Raw genomic sequence first — 15,812 nt, 5'->3', positions numbered from 1 at the left:
ATCCCCAGCCCTGACCCTGACACCTAGGCCTCCCCCACATCCTGAAGCCTGAGGCCTAGCCTAACGGCACGATGCGCGTTACCACGCACACGCCCCCTAACACGCATCCGCACCCCGATCTCGACCCTCAGCCTCACCTGGGGCCTAACCCTAACCCTAGCCCCAGCCCTGACACTGACCCCTAGGCCTCCGCCGCAGCCTAAAGCCTGAGTCCTAGCCTAACGGCACGCTGCGCCCTACGACGTCCACGCTCCCTAACACACATCCGCACCCCGATCTCGACCCTCAGCCTCACCGGGGGCCTAACACTAACCCTAGCCCCAGCCTTGACCCTCACCCCTAGGCCTCCCTCGCAGCCTGAAGCCTGAGGCCTAGACTAACGGCACGCTGCGCCCTACGATGCCCAGGCCCCCTAACACGCATCCGCAGCCTGATCTCGACTCTCAGCCTCACCGGGGGCCTAACCCTAACCCTAGCCCAAGCGCTGACCCTGATCCCTAGACCTGCCCCGCAGCCTGAAGCCTGAGGACTAGCCTAATGGCACGCCGCGCCCTACGACGCACACGCCCCCTAACACGCATCCGCACCCCGATCTCGACCCTCAGCCTCATCGGGGGCCTAACCCTAACTCTAGCCCCAGCCCTGACCCTGACCCCTAGGCCTCCCCCGCAGCCTGAAGCATGAGGCCTAGCCTAATGGCACGCCGCGCCCTAAGACGCACATGCCCCCTAACACGCATCCGCACCCTGATCTCGACCCTCAGCCTCATCGGGGGCCTAACCCTAACCCTAGCCCCAGCCCTGACCCTGACCACTAGGCCTCCCCCACAGCCTGAAGCCTGAGGCCTAACCTAATGGCACGCCGCGCCCTACGACGCACACGCCCCCTAACACGCATCCGCACCCCGATCTCGACCCTCAGCCTCACCGAGGTCCTAACCCTAACCCTAGCCCCAGCCCTGACCCTGACCCCTAGGCCTCCCCCACAGCCTGAAGCCTGAGGCCTAGCCTAAGGGCACGCCGCGCCCTACGAAGCCCACGCACGCTAAGACGAATCCGCACCCCGATCTCGACCCTCAGCCTCACCGGGGGCCTAACACTAACCCCAGCCCCAGGCTTGACTCTGACACTAGGCCTCCCCCGCAGCCTGAAGCCTGAGGCCTAGCCTAACGGCAAGCCACGCCCTTCGAAGCATACGCCCCCTAACACGCATCCGCACCCCGATCTCGACCCTCAGCCTCACCGGGGGCCGAATCCTTACCCTAGCCCCAGCCCAGACTCTGACACCTAGGCCTCGCCCGCAGCCTGAAGCCTGAGGCCTAGACTAAGGACACGCCGCGCCCTACGACGCACACGCTCAATAACACGCATCCGCACCCCGATCTCGACGCTCAGCCTCACCGGGGGCCTAACCCTAACCCTAGCCCCAGCCCTGACCCTGACCCCTAGGCCTCCCCCACAGCCTGAAGCCTGAGGTCTAACCTAATGGCACGCCGCGCCCTACGACGCGCACGCCCCCGAACACGCATCCGCACCCCGATCTCGACCCTCAGCCTCACCGGGGGCCTAACCCTAACCCTAGCCCCAGCCCAAACCCTGACACCTAGGCCTCACCTGCAGCCTGAAGCCTGAAGCCTAGCCTAACGGCACGCCGCGCCCTATGACGCCCACGCCCCCGAACACGCATCCGCTCCCCGATCTCGACCCTCAGCCTCACCGGGGGCCTAACACTAACCCCAGCCCCACGCTTCACCCTGACACTAGGCCTCCCCCGCAGCCTGAAGCCTGAGGCCTAGCCTAACGGCACGCCACGCCCTTCGACGCACAGGCCCCCAAACACGCATCCGCACCCCGATCTCGACCCTCAGCCTCACCGGGGGCCTAACCCTAACCCTAGCCCCAGCCCTGAACCTGACACCTAGGAAACACCCGCAGCCTGAAGCCTGAGGCCTAGCCTAACGGCACGCAGCGCCCTACGACGCACACGCCCCCTAACACGCATCCGCACCCCGATCTCGACCCTCAGCCTCACCGGGGGCCTAACCCTAACCCTAGCCCCAGCCCTGACCCTGACACCTAGGCCTCCCCCGCAGCCTGAAGCCTGAGGCCTAGCCTAAGTGCACGCCGCCCCCTACGACGCACACGCCACCGAACACGCATCCGCACTCCGATCTGGACCCTCAGCCTCACCAGGGGCCTAACCCTAACCCTAGCCCCAGCTTGACGCTGACCCCTAGGCCTCCCCCGCAGCCTGAAGTCTGAGGCCTAGCCTAACGTCACGCCGCGCCCTACGACGCACACGCTATCTGACACGCATCCGCACACCGATCTCGACCCTCAGCCTCACCGTGGGCCTAACCCTAACCCTAGCCCCAGCCCTGACCCTGACCCCTAGGCCTCCCCAGGAGCCTGAAGCCTGAGGCCTAGCCTAACGGCACGCCGCGCCCTACGACGCACACGCCCCCTAACACGCATCCGCACCCCGATCTCAACCCTCAGCCTCACCGGGGACCTAACCCTAACCCTAGCCGCAGGCTTGACCCTGACCCCTAGGCCACCCCTGCTGCCTGAAGCCTGAAGCCTAACCTAACGGCACGCCGCGCCCTACGACGCCCACGCCCCCGAACACGCATCCGCACCCCGATCTCGACCCTCAGCCTCACCGAGGGCCTAACCCTAACTCTAGCCCCAGCTCTGATGCTCACCCCTGGGCCTCCCCCGCAGCCTGAAGCCTGAGGCCTAGCCTAACAGCATGCCAGGCCCTACGACGCCCACGCCCCCGAACACGCATCCGCAACCCGATCTTGACCCTCAGCCTCACCGGGGGACTAACCCTAACCCTAGCCCCAGGCTTGACCCTGACACCTAGGCCTCCCACACATCCTGAAGCCTGAGGCCTAGCCTAAGGGCACGCCGCGCCCTACGACGCACATGCCCTTTAACACGCATCCGCATCCCGATCTCGACCCTCAGCCTCACCGGGGGCCTAACCCTAACCCTAGCCCCAGCCCTGACCCTGACACCTAGGCCTCCCCCGCAGCCTGAAGCCTGAGGCCTAGCCTAAGGGCACGCCGCGCCCTACGACGCACAGGCCCCCTAACACGCATCCGCACACGGATCTCGACCCTCAGCCTCACCGGGGGCCTAACCCTAACCCTAGCCCCAGCCCTGACCCTGACCCCTAGGCCTCCCCCGCTGAGTGAAGCCTGAAGCCTAACCTAACGGCACACCGCGCCGTACGACGCCCACGCCCCCTAACACGCATCCGGACCGCGATCTCGACCCTCAGCCTCACCGGGGGCCTAATCCTAACCCTAGCCCCAGCCCAGACCCTGACCCCTAGGCCTCCCCCGCAGCCTGAAGCCTGAGGCCTAGCCTAAGGGCACGCCGCGCCCTACGAAGCCCACGCATGCTAAGACGAATCCACACCCCGATCTCGACCCTCAGCCTCACCGGGGGCCTAACACTAACCCCAGCCCCAGGCTTGACCCTGATACTAGGCCTCCCCCGCAGCCTGAAGCCTGAGGCGTAGCCTAACGGCACGCCACGACCTTCGAAGCACACGCCCCCTAACACGCATCCATACCCCGATCTCGACCCTCAGCCTCACCGGGGGCCTAATCCTAACCCTAGCCCCAGCGATGACCCTGATCCCTAAGCCTCCCCCGCAGCCTGAAGCCTGAGGACTAACCTAACAGCACGCCGTGCCCTACGACGCGCACGCCCCCTAACACGCATCCGCACCCCGATATCGACCCTCAGCTTCACCGGGGGCCTAACCCTAACCCTAGCCCCAGCCTTGACCCTGACCACTAGGCCTCCCACACAGCCTGAAGCCTGAGGCCTAGCCTAAGGGCTCGCCGCGCTCTACGACACCCACGCCCCCGAACACGCATCCGCACCCCGATCTTGACCATCAGCCTCACCGTGGGCGTAACCCTAACCCTAGCGCCAGACCTGACCCTGACTCCTAGGCCTCCCCCGCAGCCTGAAGCCTGAGGTCTAGCCTAACGGCACGCCACGCCCTACGACGCTCATGCCCCCTAACACGCATCCGCACCCTGATCTCGAACCTCAGCCCCACCGGGGGCCTAACCCTAACCCTATCCCCAGCCCTGACCCTGACACCTAGTCATCCCCCGCAGCCTGAAGCCTGAGGCCTAGCCTAACGGCACGCCACGCCATACGATGCACACGCCCCCTAACACGCATCCGCACCCCGATCTCGATCGTCAGCCTCACCGGGGGCCTAACCCTAACCCTAGCCCCAGCCCTGGCCCTGACCTCTAGGCCTCCCCCGTAGCCTGAAGCCTGAGGCCTAGCCTAATGGCACGCCGCGCCCTAGGACGCACACGCCCCCTAACACGCATCCGCACCCCGATCTCGACCCTCAGCCTCACCGTGGCCCTAACCCTAACCCTAGCCCCAGCCCTGACCCTGACCCCTAGGCCTCCCCCACAGCCTGAAGCCTGAGGCCTAACCTAATGGCACGCCGCGCCCTACGACGCCCACGCCCCCGAACACGCATCCGCACCCCGATCTCGACCCTCAGCCTCACCGGGGGCGTAACCCTAACCCTAGCCCCAGCCCTGACCCTGACACCTAGGCCTCCCCCGCAGCCTGAAGCCTGAGGCCTAGCCTAACGACACGCCGCGCCCTACGATGCCCACGCCCCCTAACACGCATCCACACCCCGATTTCGACCCTCAGCCTCACCGAGGTCCTAACCCTAACCCTAGCCCCAGGCCTGACCCTGACCCCTTGGCCTCCCCCGCAGCCTGAAGCCTGAGGACTAGCCTAACGGCACGCCACCCCCTACGACACACACGCCCCCTAACATGCATCCGCACCCCCATCTCGACCCTCAGCCTCACCGGGGGCCTAACCCTAACCCTAGGCCCGGCCGAGACTCTGACAACTAGGCCTCACCTGCAGCCTGAAGCCTGAGGCGGAGCCTAAGGGCACGCCACGCCCTACGACGCCCACGCCCCCTAACACGCATCCGCACCCCGATGTCGACCCTCAGCCTCACCGGGGGCCTAACCCTAACCCTAGCCCCAGCCCTGACCTTGACCCCTAGGCCTCCCCCGCAGCCTGAAGCCTGTGGCCTAGACTAACGGCACGCCGTGCCCTACGACGCACACGCCTCCTAACACGCATCCGCACCGCGATCTCGACCATCAGCCTCACCGGGGGCCTAATCCTAACCCTAGACCCGGCCCTGACCCTGATCCCTAGGCCTCCCCTGCTGCCTGAAGCCTGAAGCCTAACCTAACGGCACGCTGCGCCCTACGACGCCCACGCCCCCTAATACGCATCCGCACCCCGATCTCGACCCTCAGCCTCACCGGGGGCCTAACCCTAACCCTAGCCCCAGCCCTGAACCTGACTCCTAGGCCACACCCGCAGCCTGAAGCCTGAGGCGTAGCCTATCGGCACGGCGCACTCTACGACGCACAGGCCCACTAACAGGCATCCGCACCCCGATCTCGACCCTCAGCCTCACCGGGGGCCTAACCCTAACCCTAGCCCCAGCCCTGACCCTGACAACTAGGAAACCCCCGCAGACTGAAGCCTGAGGCCTAGCCTAACGGCACGCAGCGCCCAACGACGCACACGCCCCCTAACACGCATCCGCACCCCGATCTCGACCCTCAGCCTCACTGGAGGCCTAACCCTAACCCTAGCCCCAGCCCTGACCCTGACACCTAGGCCTCCCCTGCAGCCTGAAGCCTGAGGCCTAGCCTAAGTGCACGCCGCCCCCTACGACGCACACGCCACCGAACACGCATCCGCACTCCGATCTCGACCCTCAGCCTCACCAGGGGCCTAACCCTAACCCTAGCCCCAGCTTGACCCTGACCCCTAGGCCTCCCCCACAGCCTGAAGTCTGAGGCCTAGCCTAACGTCACGCCGCGCCCTACGACGCACACGCCATCTAACACGCATCCGCACACCGATCTCGACCCTCAGCCTCACCGTGGGCCTAACCCTAACCCTAGCCCCAGCCCTGACCCTGACACCTAGGCCTCCCCAGCAGCCTGAAGCCTGAGGCCTAGCCTAACGGCACGCCGCGCCCTACGACGCACACGCCCCCTAACACGCATCCGCACCCCGATCTCGACCCTCAGCCTCACCGGGGGCCTAACGCTAACCCTAGCCCGAGGCTTGACACTGACCCCTTGGCCACCCCTGCTGCCTGAAGCCTGAAGCCTAACCTAACGGCACGCCGCGCCCTACGACGCCCACGCCCCCGAACGCGCATCCGCTCCCCGATCTCGACCCTCAGCCTCAACGGTGGACTAACCCTAACCCTAGCCCCAGGCTTCACCCTGACACCTAGGCCTCCCACACATCCTGAAGCCTGAGGCCTAGCCTAAGGGCACGCCACGCCCTACGACGCTCATGCCCCCTAACACGCATCCGCACCCCGATCTCGACCCTCAGCCTCACCGGGGGCCTAACCCTAACCCTATACCCAGCCCTGACCCTGACACCTAGTCATCCCCCACAGCCTGAAGCCTGAGGCCTAGCCTAACGGCACGCCACGCCATACGATGCACACGCCCCCTAACACGCATCCGCACCCCGATCTCGATCGTCAGCCTCACCGGGGGCCTAACCCTAACACTAGCCCCAGCCCTGGCCCTGACCCCTAGGCCTCCCCCGTAGCCTGAAGCCTGAGGCCTAGCCTAATGGCACGCCGCGCCCTAGGACGCACACGCCCCCTAACACGCATCCGCACCCCGATCTCGACCCTCAGCCTCACCGTGGCCCTAACCCTAACCCTAGCCCCAGGCCTGACCCTGACCCCTAGGCCTCCCCCACAGCCTGAAGCCTGAGGCCTAACCTAATGGCACGCCGCGCCTTACGACGCCCACGCCCCCGAACACGCATCCGCACCCCGATCTCGACCCTCAGCCTCACCGGGGGCGTAACCCTAACCCTAGCCCCAGCCCTGACCCTGACACCTAGGCCTCCCCCGCAGCCTGAAGCCTGAGGCCTAGCCTAACGACACGCCGCGCCCTACGATGCCCACGCCCCCTAACACGCATCCACACCCCGATTTCGACCCTCAGCCTCACCGAGGTCCTAACCCTAACCCTAGCCCCAGGCCTGACCCTGACCACTAGGCCTCCCCCGCAGCCTGAAGCCTGAGGCCTAGCCTAACGACACGCCACCCCCTACGACACACACGCCCCCTAACATGCATCCGCACCCCGATCTCGACCCTCAGCCTCACCGGGGGCCTAACCCTAACCCTAGCCCCAGCCCAGACTCTGACACCTAGGCCTCACCTGCAGCCTGAAGCCTGAGGCGGAGCCTAAGGGCACACCACGCCCTACGACTCCCACGCCCCCTAACACGCATCCGCACCCCGATCTCGACCCTCAGCCTCACCGGGGGCCTAACCCTAACCCTAGCCCCAGCCCTGACCTTGACCCCTAGGCCTCCCCCGCAGCCTGAAGCCTGTGGCCTAGCGTAACGGCACGCCGTGCCCTACGACGCACACGCCTCCTAACACGCATCCGCACCGCGATCTCGACCCTCAGCCTCACCGGAGGCCTAATCCTAACCCTAGCCCCGGCCCTGACCCTGATCCCTAGGCCTACCCTGCTGCCTGAAGCCTGAAGCCTAACCTAACGGCACGCTGCGCCCTACGACGCCCACGCCCCCTAACACGCATCCGCATCGCGATCTCGACCCTCAGCCTCAACGAGGGCCTAAGCCTATCTCTAGCCCCAGCTCTGACCCTGAACTCTGGGCCTCCCCCGCAGCCTGAAGCCTGAGTCCTAGCCTAACGGCACTCTGCGCCCTACGACGCCCACGCCCCCGAACACGCATCCGCACCCCGATCTCGACCCTCAGCCTCACCGGGGGCCTAACCCTAACCCTAGCCCCAGCCCTGACCCTGACACCTAGGCCTCCCCCGCAACCTGAAGCCTGAGGCCTAGCCTAAGGGCACGCCGCCCCCTACGACGCACACGCCACCGAACACGCATCCGCACTCCGATCTCGACCCTCAGTCTCACCAGGGGCCTAACCCTAACCCTAGCCCCAGCTTGACCCTGACCCCTAGGCCTCCCCCGCAGCCTGAAGTCTGAGGCCTAGCCTAACGTCACGCCACGCCCTACGACGCACACGCCATCTAACACGCATCCGCACACCGATCTCGACCCTCAGCCTCACCGTGGGCCTAACCCTAACCCTAGCCCCAGCCCTGACCCTGACACCTAGGCCTCCCCAGCAGCCTGAAGCCTGAGGCCTAGCCTAACGGCACGCCGCTCCCTACGACGCACACGCCCCCTAACACGCATCCGCACCCCGATCTCGACCCTCAGCCTCACCGGGGGCCTAACCCTAACCCTAGCCCGAGGCTTGACCCTGACCCCTAGGCCACCCCTGCTGCCTGAAGCCTGAAGCCTAACCTAACGGCACGCCGCGCCCTACGACGCCCACGCCCCCGAACACGCATCCGCTCCCCGATCTCGACCCTCAGCCTCACCGGGGGACTAACCCTAACCCTAGCCCCAGGCTTCACCCTCACACCTTGGCCTCCCCCACATCCTGAAGCCTGAGGCCTAGCCTAAGGGCACGCCGCGCCCTACGACGCCCACGCCCCCTAACACGCATCCGCACCCCGATCTCGACCCTCAGCCTCACCCTGGACCTAAACCTAACCCTAGCCCCAGCCCTGACCCTGACAGCTAGGCCTCCCCCGCAGCCTAAAGCCTGAGGCCTAGCCTAACGACACTAGGCGCCCTACGACGCACACGCCCCCTAACAAGAATCCGCACCCAGATCTCGACCCTCAGTCTCACCGGAGGCCTAAACCTAACCCTAGCCCCAGCCATGACCCTGACCCCTATGCCTCCCTCACAGCCTGAAGCCTGCGGCCTAGCCTAACGGCACACCGTGCCCTACGACGCACACCTCCCCTAACACGCATCCGCACCCCGATCTCGACCCTCAGCCTCACCGGGGGCCTAACCATAACCCTAGCCCCATCCCTGACCCTGACCCCTAGGCCTCCCCCGCAGCCTGAAGCCTGAGGCCTAACCTAACGGAACGCCGCGCCCTACGACGCACACGCCCCCTAACACGCATCCGCACCACGATCTCGACCCTGAGCCTCACCGGGGGCCTTACCCTAACCCTAGCCCCAGGCTTGAACCTAACCCCTAGGCCTCCCCGTCAGCCTGAAGCCTGAGGCCTAGCCTAACGGCACGCCTCCCGCTACGACGCACACGCACCCTAACACGCATCCGCACCCCGATCTCGACCCTCAGCCTCACCGGGGGCCTAACCCTAACCCTAACCCCAGCCCTGACCCTGACACCTAGGCCTCCCCCGTAACCTGAAGCCTGAGGTCTATCCTAAGAGCACGCCGCGCCCTACGACGCACAGGCCCCCTAACACGCATCCACACACTGATCTCGACCCTCAGCCTCACCGCGTGCCTAACCCTAACCCTATCCCCAGCCCTGACCCTGACACCTAGTCATCCCCCACAGCCTGAAGCCTGAGGCCTAGCCTAACGGCACGCCACGCCATACGATGCACACGCCCCCTAACACGCATCCGCACCCCGATCTCGATCGTCAGCCTCACCGGGGGCCTAACCCTAACACTAGCCCCAGCCCTGGCCCTGACCCCTAGACCTCCCCCGTAGCCTGAAGCCTGAGGCCTAGCCTAATGGCACGCCGCGCCCTAGGACGCACACGCCCCCTAACACGCATCCGCACCCCGATCTCGACCCTCAGCCTCACCGTGGCCCTAACCCTAACCCTAGCCCCAGCCCTGACCCTGACGCCTAGGCCTCCCCCACAGCCTGAAGCCTGAGGCCTAACCTAATGGCACGCCGCGCCCTACGACGCCCACGCCCCCGAACACGCATCCGCACCCCGATCTCGACCCTCAGCCTCACCGGGGGCGTAACCCTAACCCTAGCCCCAGCCATGACCCTGACACCTAGGCCTCCCCCGCAGCCTGAAGCCTGAGGCCTAGCCTAACGACACGCCGCGCCCTACGATGCCCACGCCCCCTAACACGCATCCACACCCCGATTTCGACCCTCAGCCTCACCGAGGTCCTAACCCTAACCCTAGCCCCAGGCCTGACCCTGACCCCTAGGCCTCCCCCGCAGCCTGAAGCCTGAGGCCTAGCCTAACGGCACGCCACCCCCTACGACACACACGCCCCCTAACATGCATCCGCACCCCGATCTCGACCCTCAGCCTCACCGGGGGCCGAACCCTAACCCTAGCCCCAGCCCAGACTCTGACACCTAGGCCTCACCTGCAGCCTGAAGCCTGAGGCGGAGCCTAAGGGCACACCACGCCCTACGACGCCCACGCCCCCTAACACGCATCCGCACCCTGATCTCGACCCTCAGCCTCACCGGGGGCCTAACCCTAACCCTAGCCCCAGCCCTGAACCTGACACCTAGGAAACCCCCGCAGCCTGAAGCCTGAGGCCTAGCCTAACGGCACGCAGCGCCCTACGACGCACACGCACGCTAACACGCATCCGCACCCCGATCTCGACCCTCAGCCTCACCGGGGGCCTTACCCTAACCCTAGCCCCAGCCCTGACCCTGACACCTAGGCCTCCCCCGCAGCCTGAAGCCTGAGGCCTAGCCTAAGGGCACGCCGCCCCCTACGACGCACACGCCACCGAACACGCATCCGCACTCCGATCTGGACCCTCAGCCTCACCGGGGGCCTAACCCTAACCCTAGCCCCAGCTTGACCCTGACCCCTAGGCCTCCCCCGCAGCCTGAAGTCTGAGGCCTAGCCTAACGTCCCGCCGCGCCCTACGACGCACACGCCATCTAACACGCATCCGCACACCGATCTCGACCCTCAGCCTCACCGTGGGCCTAACCCTAACCCTAGCCCCAGCCCTGACCCTGACCACTAGGCCTCCCCAGGAGCCTGAAGCCTGAGGACTAGCCTAACGGCACGCCGCGCCCTACGACGCACACGCCCCCTAACACGCATCCGCACCCCGATCTCAACCCTCAGCCTCACCGGGGACCTAACCCTAACCCTAGCCCCAGGCTTGACCCTGACCCCTAGGCCACCCCTGCTGCCTGAAGCCTGAAGCCTAACCTAACGGCACGCCGCGCCCTACGACGCCCACGCCCCCGAACACGCATCCGCACCCCGATCTCGACCCTCAGCCTCACCGGGGGCCTAACCCTAACCCTAGCCCCAGCTTGACCCTGACCCCTAGGCCTCTCCCGCAGCCTGAAGTCTGAGGCCTAGCCTAACGTCCCGCCGCGCCCTACGACGCACACGCCATCTAACACGCATCCGCACACCGATCTCGACCCTCAGCCTCACCGGGGGCCTAACCCTAACTCTAGCCCCAGCCCTGACGCTGACCCCTGGGCCTCCCCCGCAGCCTGAAGCCTGAGGCCTAGCCTAACAGCATGCCAGGCCCTACGACGCCCACGCCCCCGAACACGCATCCGCAACCCGATCTCGACCCTCAGCCTCACCGGGGGACTAACCCTAACCCTAGCCCCAGGCTTGACCCTGACAACTAGGCCTCCCCCACATCCTGAAGCCTGAGGCCTAGCCTAAGGGCACGCCGCGCCCTACGACGCCCACGCCCCCTAACACGCATCCGCACCCCGATCTCGACCCTCAGCCTCACCCTGGGCCTAAACCTAACCCTAGCCCCAGCCCTGACCCTGACCCCTAGGCCTCTCCCGCAGCCTAAAGCCTGAGGCCTGGCCTAACGGCACGCGGCGCCCTACGACGCACACGCCCCCTAACACGAATCCGCACCCAGATCTCGACCCTCAGCCTCACCGGAGGCCTAACCCTAACCCTAGCCCCAGCCATGACCCTGACCCCTATGCCTCACTCACAGCCTGAAGCCTGTGGCCTAGCCTAACGGCACACCGTGCCCTACGACGCACACGCCCCCTAACACGCATCCGCACCCCTATCTCGACCCTGAGCCTCACCGGGGGCCTTACCCTAACCCTAGCCCCAGGCTTGAACCTGACCCCTAGGCCTCCCCGGCAGGCTGAAGCCTGAGGCCTAGCCTAAGGGCACGCCGCGCCCTACGACGCACACGCCCCTTAACACGCATCCGAATGCCGATCTCCACCCTCAGCCTCACCGGGGGCCTAACCCTAACCCTAGCCCCAGCCCTTAACCTGACACCTAGGCCACACCCGCAGCCTGAAGCCTGAGGCGTAGCCTATCGGCATGGCGCAATCTACGACGCACAGGCCCGCTAACAGGCATCCGCACCCCGATCTCGACCCTCAGCCTCACCGGGGGCCTAACCCTAACCCTAGCCCCAGCCCAGACCCTGACCCCTAGGCCTCCCCCGCAGCCTGAAGCCTGTGGCCTAGCCTAACGGCACGCCGTGCCCTACGACGCACACGCCCCCTAACACGCATCCGCACCCCGATCTCGACCCTCAGCCTCACCGGGGGCCTAACCCTAACCCTAGCCCCAGCCCTGACCCTGACCCCTAGGCCTCCCTCGCAGCCTGAAGCCTGAGGCCTGGACTAACGGCACGCTGCGCCCTACGATGCCCAGGCCCCCTAACACGCATCCGCAGCCTGATCTCGACTCTCAGCCTCACCGGGGGCCTAACCCTAACCCTAGCCCCAGCGCTGACCCTGATCCTCAGGCCTGCCCCGCAGCCTGAAGCCTGAGGACTAGCCTAATGGCACGCCGCGCCCTACGACGCACACGCCCCCTAACACGCATCCGCACCCCGATCTCGACCCTCAGCCTCATCGGGGGCCTAAACCTAAGCCTAGCCCCAGCCCTGACCCTGACCCCTAGGCCTCCCCCGCAGCCTGAAGCATGAGGCCTAGCCTAATGGCACGCCGCGCCCTAAGACGCACATGCCCCCTAACACGCATCCGCACGCTGATCTCGACCCTCAGCCTCACCGGGGGCCTAACCCTAACCCTAGCCCCAGCCCTGACCCTGACCACTAGGCCTCCCCCACAGGCTGAAGCCTGAGGCCTAACCTAATGGCACGCCGCGTCCTACGACGCCCACGCCCCCTAACACGCATCCGCACCCCGATCTCGACCCTCAGCCTCACCGCGGGCCTAACCCTAACCCTAGCCCCAGCCCTGACCCTGACCCCTAGGCCTCCCCCGCAGCCTGAAGCCTGAGGCCTAGCCTAAGGGCAGGCCGCGCCCTACGAAGCCCACGCACGCTAAGACGAATCCGCACCCCGATCTCGACCCTCAGCCTCACCGGGGGCCTAACCCTAACCCTAGCCCCAGCCCTGACCCTGACACCTACGCCTCCCCCGCAGCCTGAAGCCTGAGGCCTAGCCTAAGGGCACGCCACGCCCTACGACGCACACGCCCCCTAACACGCATCCGCACCCCGATCTCGACCCTCAGCCTCACCGGGGGCCTAACCCTAACCCTAGCCCCAGCCCTGACCCTGACCCCTAGGCACCCCCCGCAGCCTGAAGCCTGAGTCCTAGCCTAATGGCACGCCGCGTCCTACGACACACACGCCCCCTAACACGCATCCGCACCACGATCTCGACCCTCAGCCTCACCGGGGGCCTAACCCTAACCCTAGACCCAGCCCTGACCCTGACCCCTAGGCCTCCACCACAGCCTGAAGCCTGAGGCCTAACCTAATGGCACGCAGCGCTCTACGACACCCACGCCCCCGAACACGCATCCGCACCCCGATCTCGACCCCCAGCCTCACCGGGGGCATAACCCTAACCCTAGCACCAGGCTTTACCCTGACCACTAGGCCTCCCCCACAGCCTGAAGCCTGAGGCCTAGCCTAACGGCACGCCACCCCCTACGACACACACGCCCCCTAACATGCATGGGCACCCCGATCTCGACCCTCAGCCTCACCGGGGGCCTAACCATAACCCTAGCCCCAGCCCTGAACCTGACACCTAGGCCACCCCCGCACCTGAAGCCTGAGGCCTAGCCTATCGGCACGGCGCGCTCTACGACGCTCAGGCCCGCTAACACGCATCCGCACCCCTATCTCGACCGTCAGCCTCACCGGGGGCCTAACCCTAACCATAGCCCCAGCCCTGACCCTGTCCCCTAGGCCTCCCCAGCAGCCTGAAGCCTGAGGCCTAGCCTAACGGCACGCGGCGCCCTACGACGCACACGCCCCCTAACACGCATCCGCACCCCGATCTCGACCCTCAGCCTCACCGGGGGCCTAACCCTAACCCTAGCCCCAGGCTTGACCCTGACCCCTAGGCCACCCCTGCTGCCTGAAGCCTGAAGCCTAACCGAACGGCACGCCGCGTCCTACGACGCACACGCGCCCGAACACGCATCCGCACCCCGATCTCGACCCTCAGCCTCACCGGGGTACTAACCCTAACCCTAGCCCGAGGCTTCACCCTGACACCTAGGCCTCCCCCACATCCTGAAGCCTGAGGCCTAGCCTAAGGGCACGCCGCGCCATACGACACCCACGCCCCCTAACACGCATCCGCACCCCGATCTCGAACCTCAGCCTCACCCTGGACCTAAACCTAACCCTAGCCCCAGCCCTGACCCTGACCCCTAGGCCTCCCCCACAGCCTAAAGCCTGAGGCCTAGCGTAACGGCACGCGGCGCCGTACGACGCACACGCCCCCTAACACGAATCCGCACCCAGATCTCGACCCTCAGCCTCACCGGAGGCCTAACCCTAACCCTAGCCCCAGGCTTGACCCTGACCCCTAGGCCACCCCTGCTGCCTGAAGCCTGAAGCCTAACCTAACGGCACGCCGCGCCCTACGACGCCCACGCCCCCGAACACGCATCCGCACCCCGATCTCGACCCTCAGCCTCACCGGGGGCCTAACCCTAACCCTAGCCCCAGGCTTGACCCTGACACCTAGGCCTCCCCAGCAGCCTGAAGCCTAAGGCCTAGCCTAACGGCATGCCGCACCCTACAACACCCACGCCCCCTAACACGCATCCGCACCGCGATCTCGACCCTCAGCCTCACCGAGGGCCTAACCCTAACTCTAGCCCCAGCCCTGACGCTGACCCCTGGGCCTCCCCCCCAGCCAGAAGCCTGAGGCCTAGCCTAACAGCATGCCAGGCCCTACGACGCCCACGACCCCGAACACGCATCCGCACCCCGATCTCGACCCTCAGCCTCACCGGGGGACTCACCCTAACCCTAGCCCCAGGCTTGACCCTGACACCTAGGCCTCCCCCACATCCTGAAGCCTGAGGCCTAGCCTAAGGGCACGGCGCGCCCTACGACGCCCACGACCCCTAACACGCATCCGCACCCCGATCTCGACCCTCAGCCTCACCCTGGGCCTAAACCTAACCCAAGCCCCAGCCCTGACCCTGACCCCTAGGCCTCCCCCGCAGCCTAAAGCCTGAGGCCTAGCCTAACGTCACGCCGCGCCCTACGAGGCACACGCCATCTAACACGCATCCGCACACCGATCTCTACCCTCAGCCTAACCGTGGGCCTAACCCTAACCATAGCCCCAGCCCTGACCCTGACCCCTAGGCCTCCCCAGCAGCCTGAAGCCTGAGGCCTAGCCTAACGGCACGCGGCGCGCTACGACGCACACGCCCCCTAACACGCATCCGCACCCCGATCTCGACCCTCAGCCTCACCGGGGGCCTAACCCTAACCCTAGCCCCAGGCTTGACCCTGACCCCTAGGCCACCCCTGCTGCCTGAAGCCTGAAGCCTCACCTAACGGCACGCCGCGTCCTACGACGCACACGCGCCCGAACACGCATCCGCACCCCGATCTCGACCCTCAGCCTCACCGGGGGACTAACCCTAACCCTAGCCCGAGGCTTCACCCTGAC

This window comes from Kogia breviceps, chromosome 3, assembly GCF_026419965.1.
Source record: "Kogia breviceps isolate mKogBre1 chromosome 3, mKogBre1 haplotype 1, whole genome shotgun sequence".
NCBI lineage: Eukaryota > Metazoa > Chordata > Mammalia > Artiodactyla > Physeteridae > Kogia > Kogia breviceps.
The sequence above is the reverse complement of the archived record's forward strand: the minus strand, read 5'-3'. Positions refer to the sequence as shown.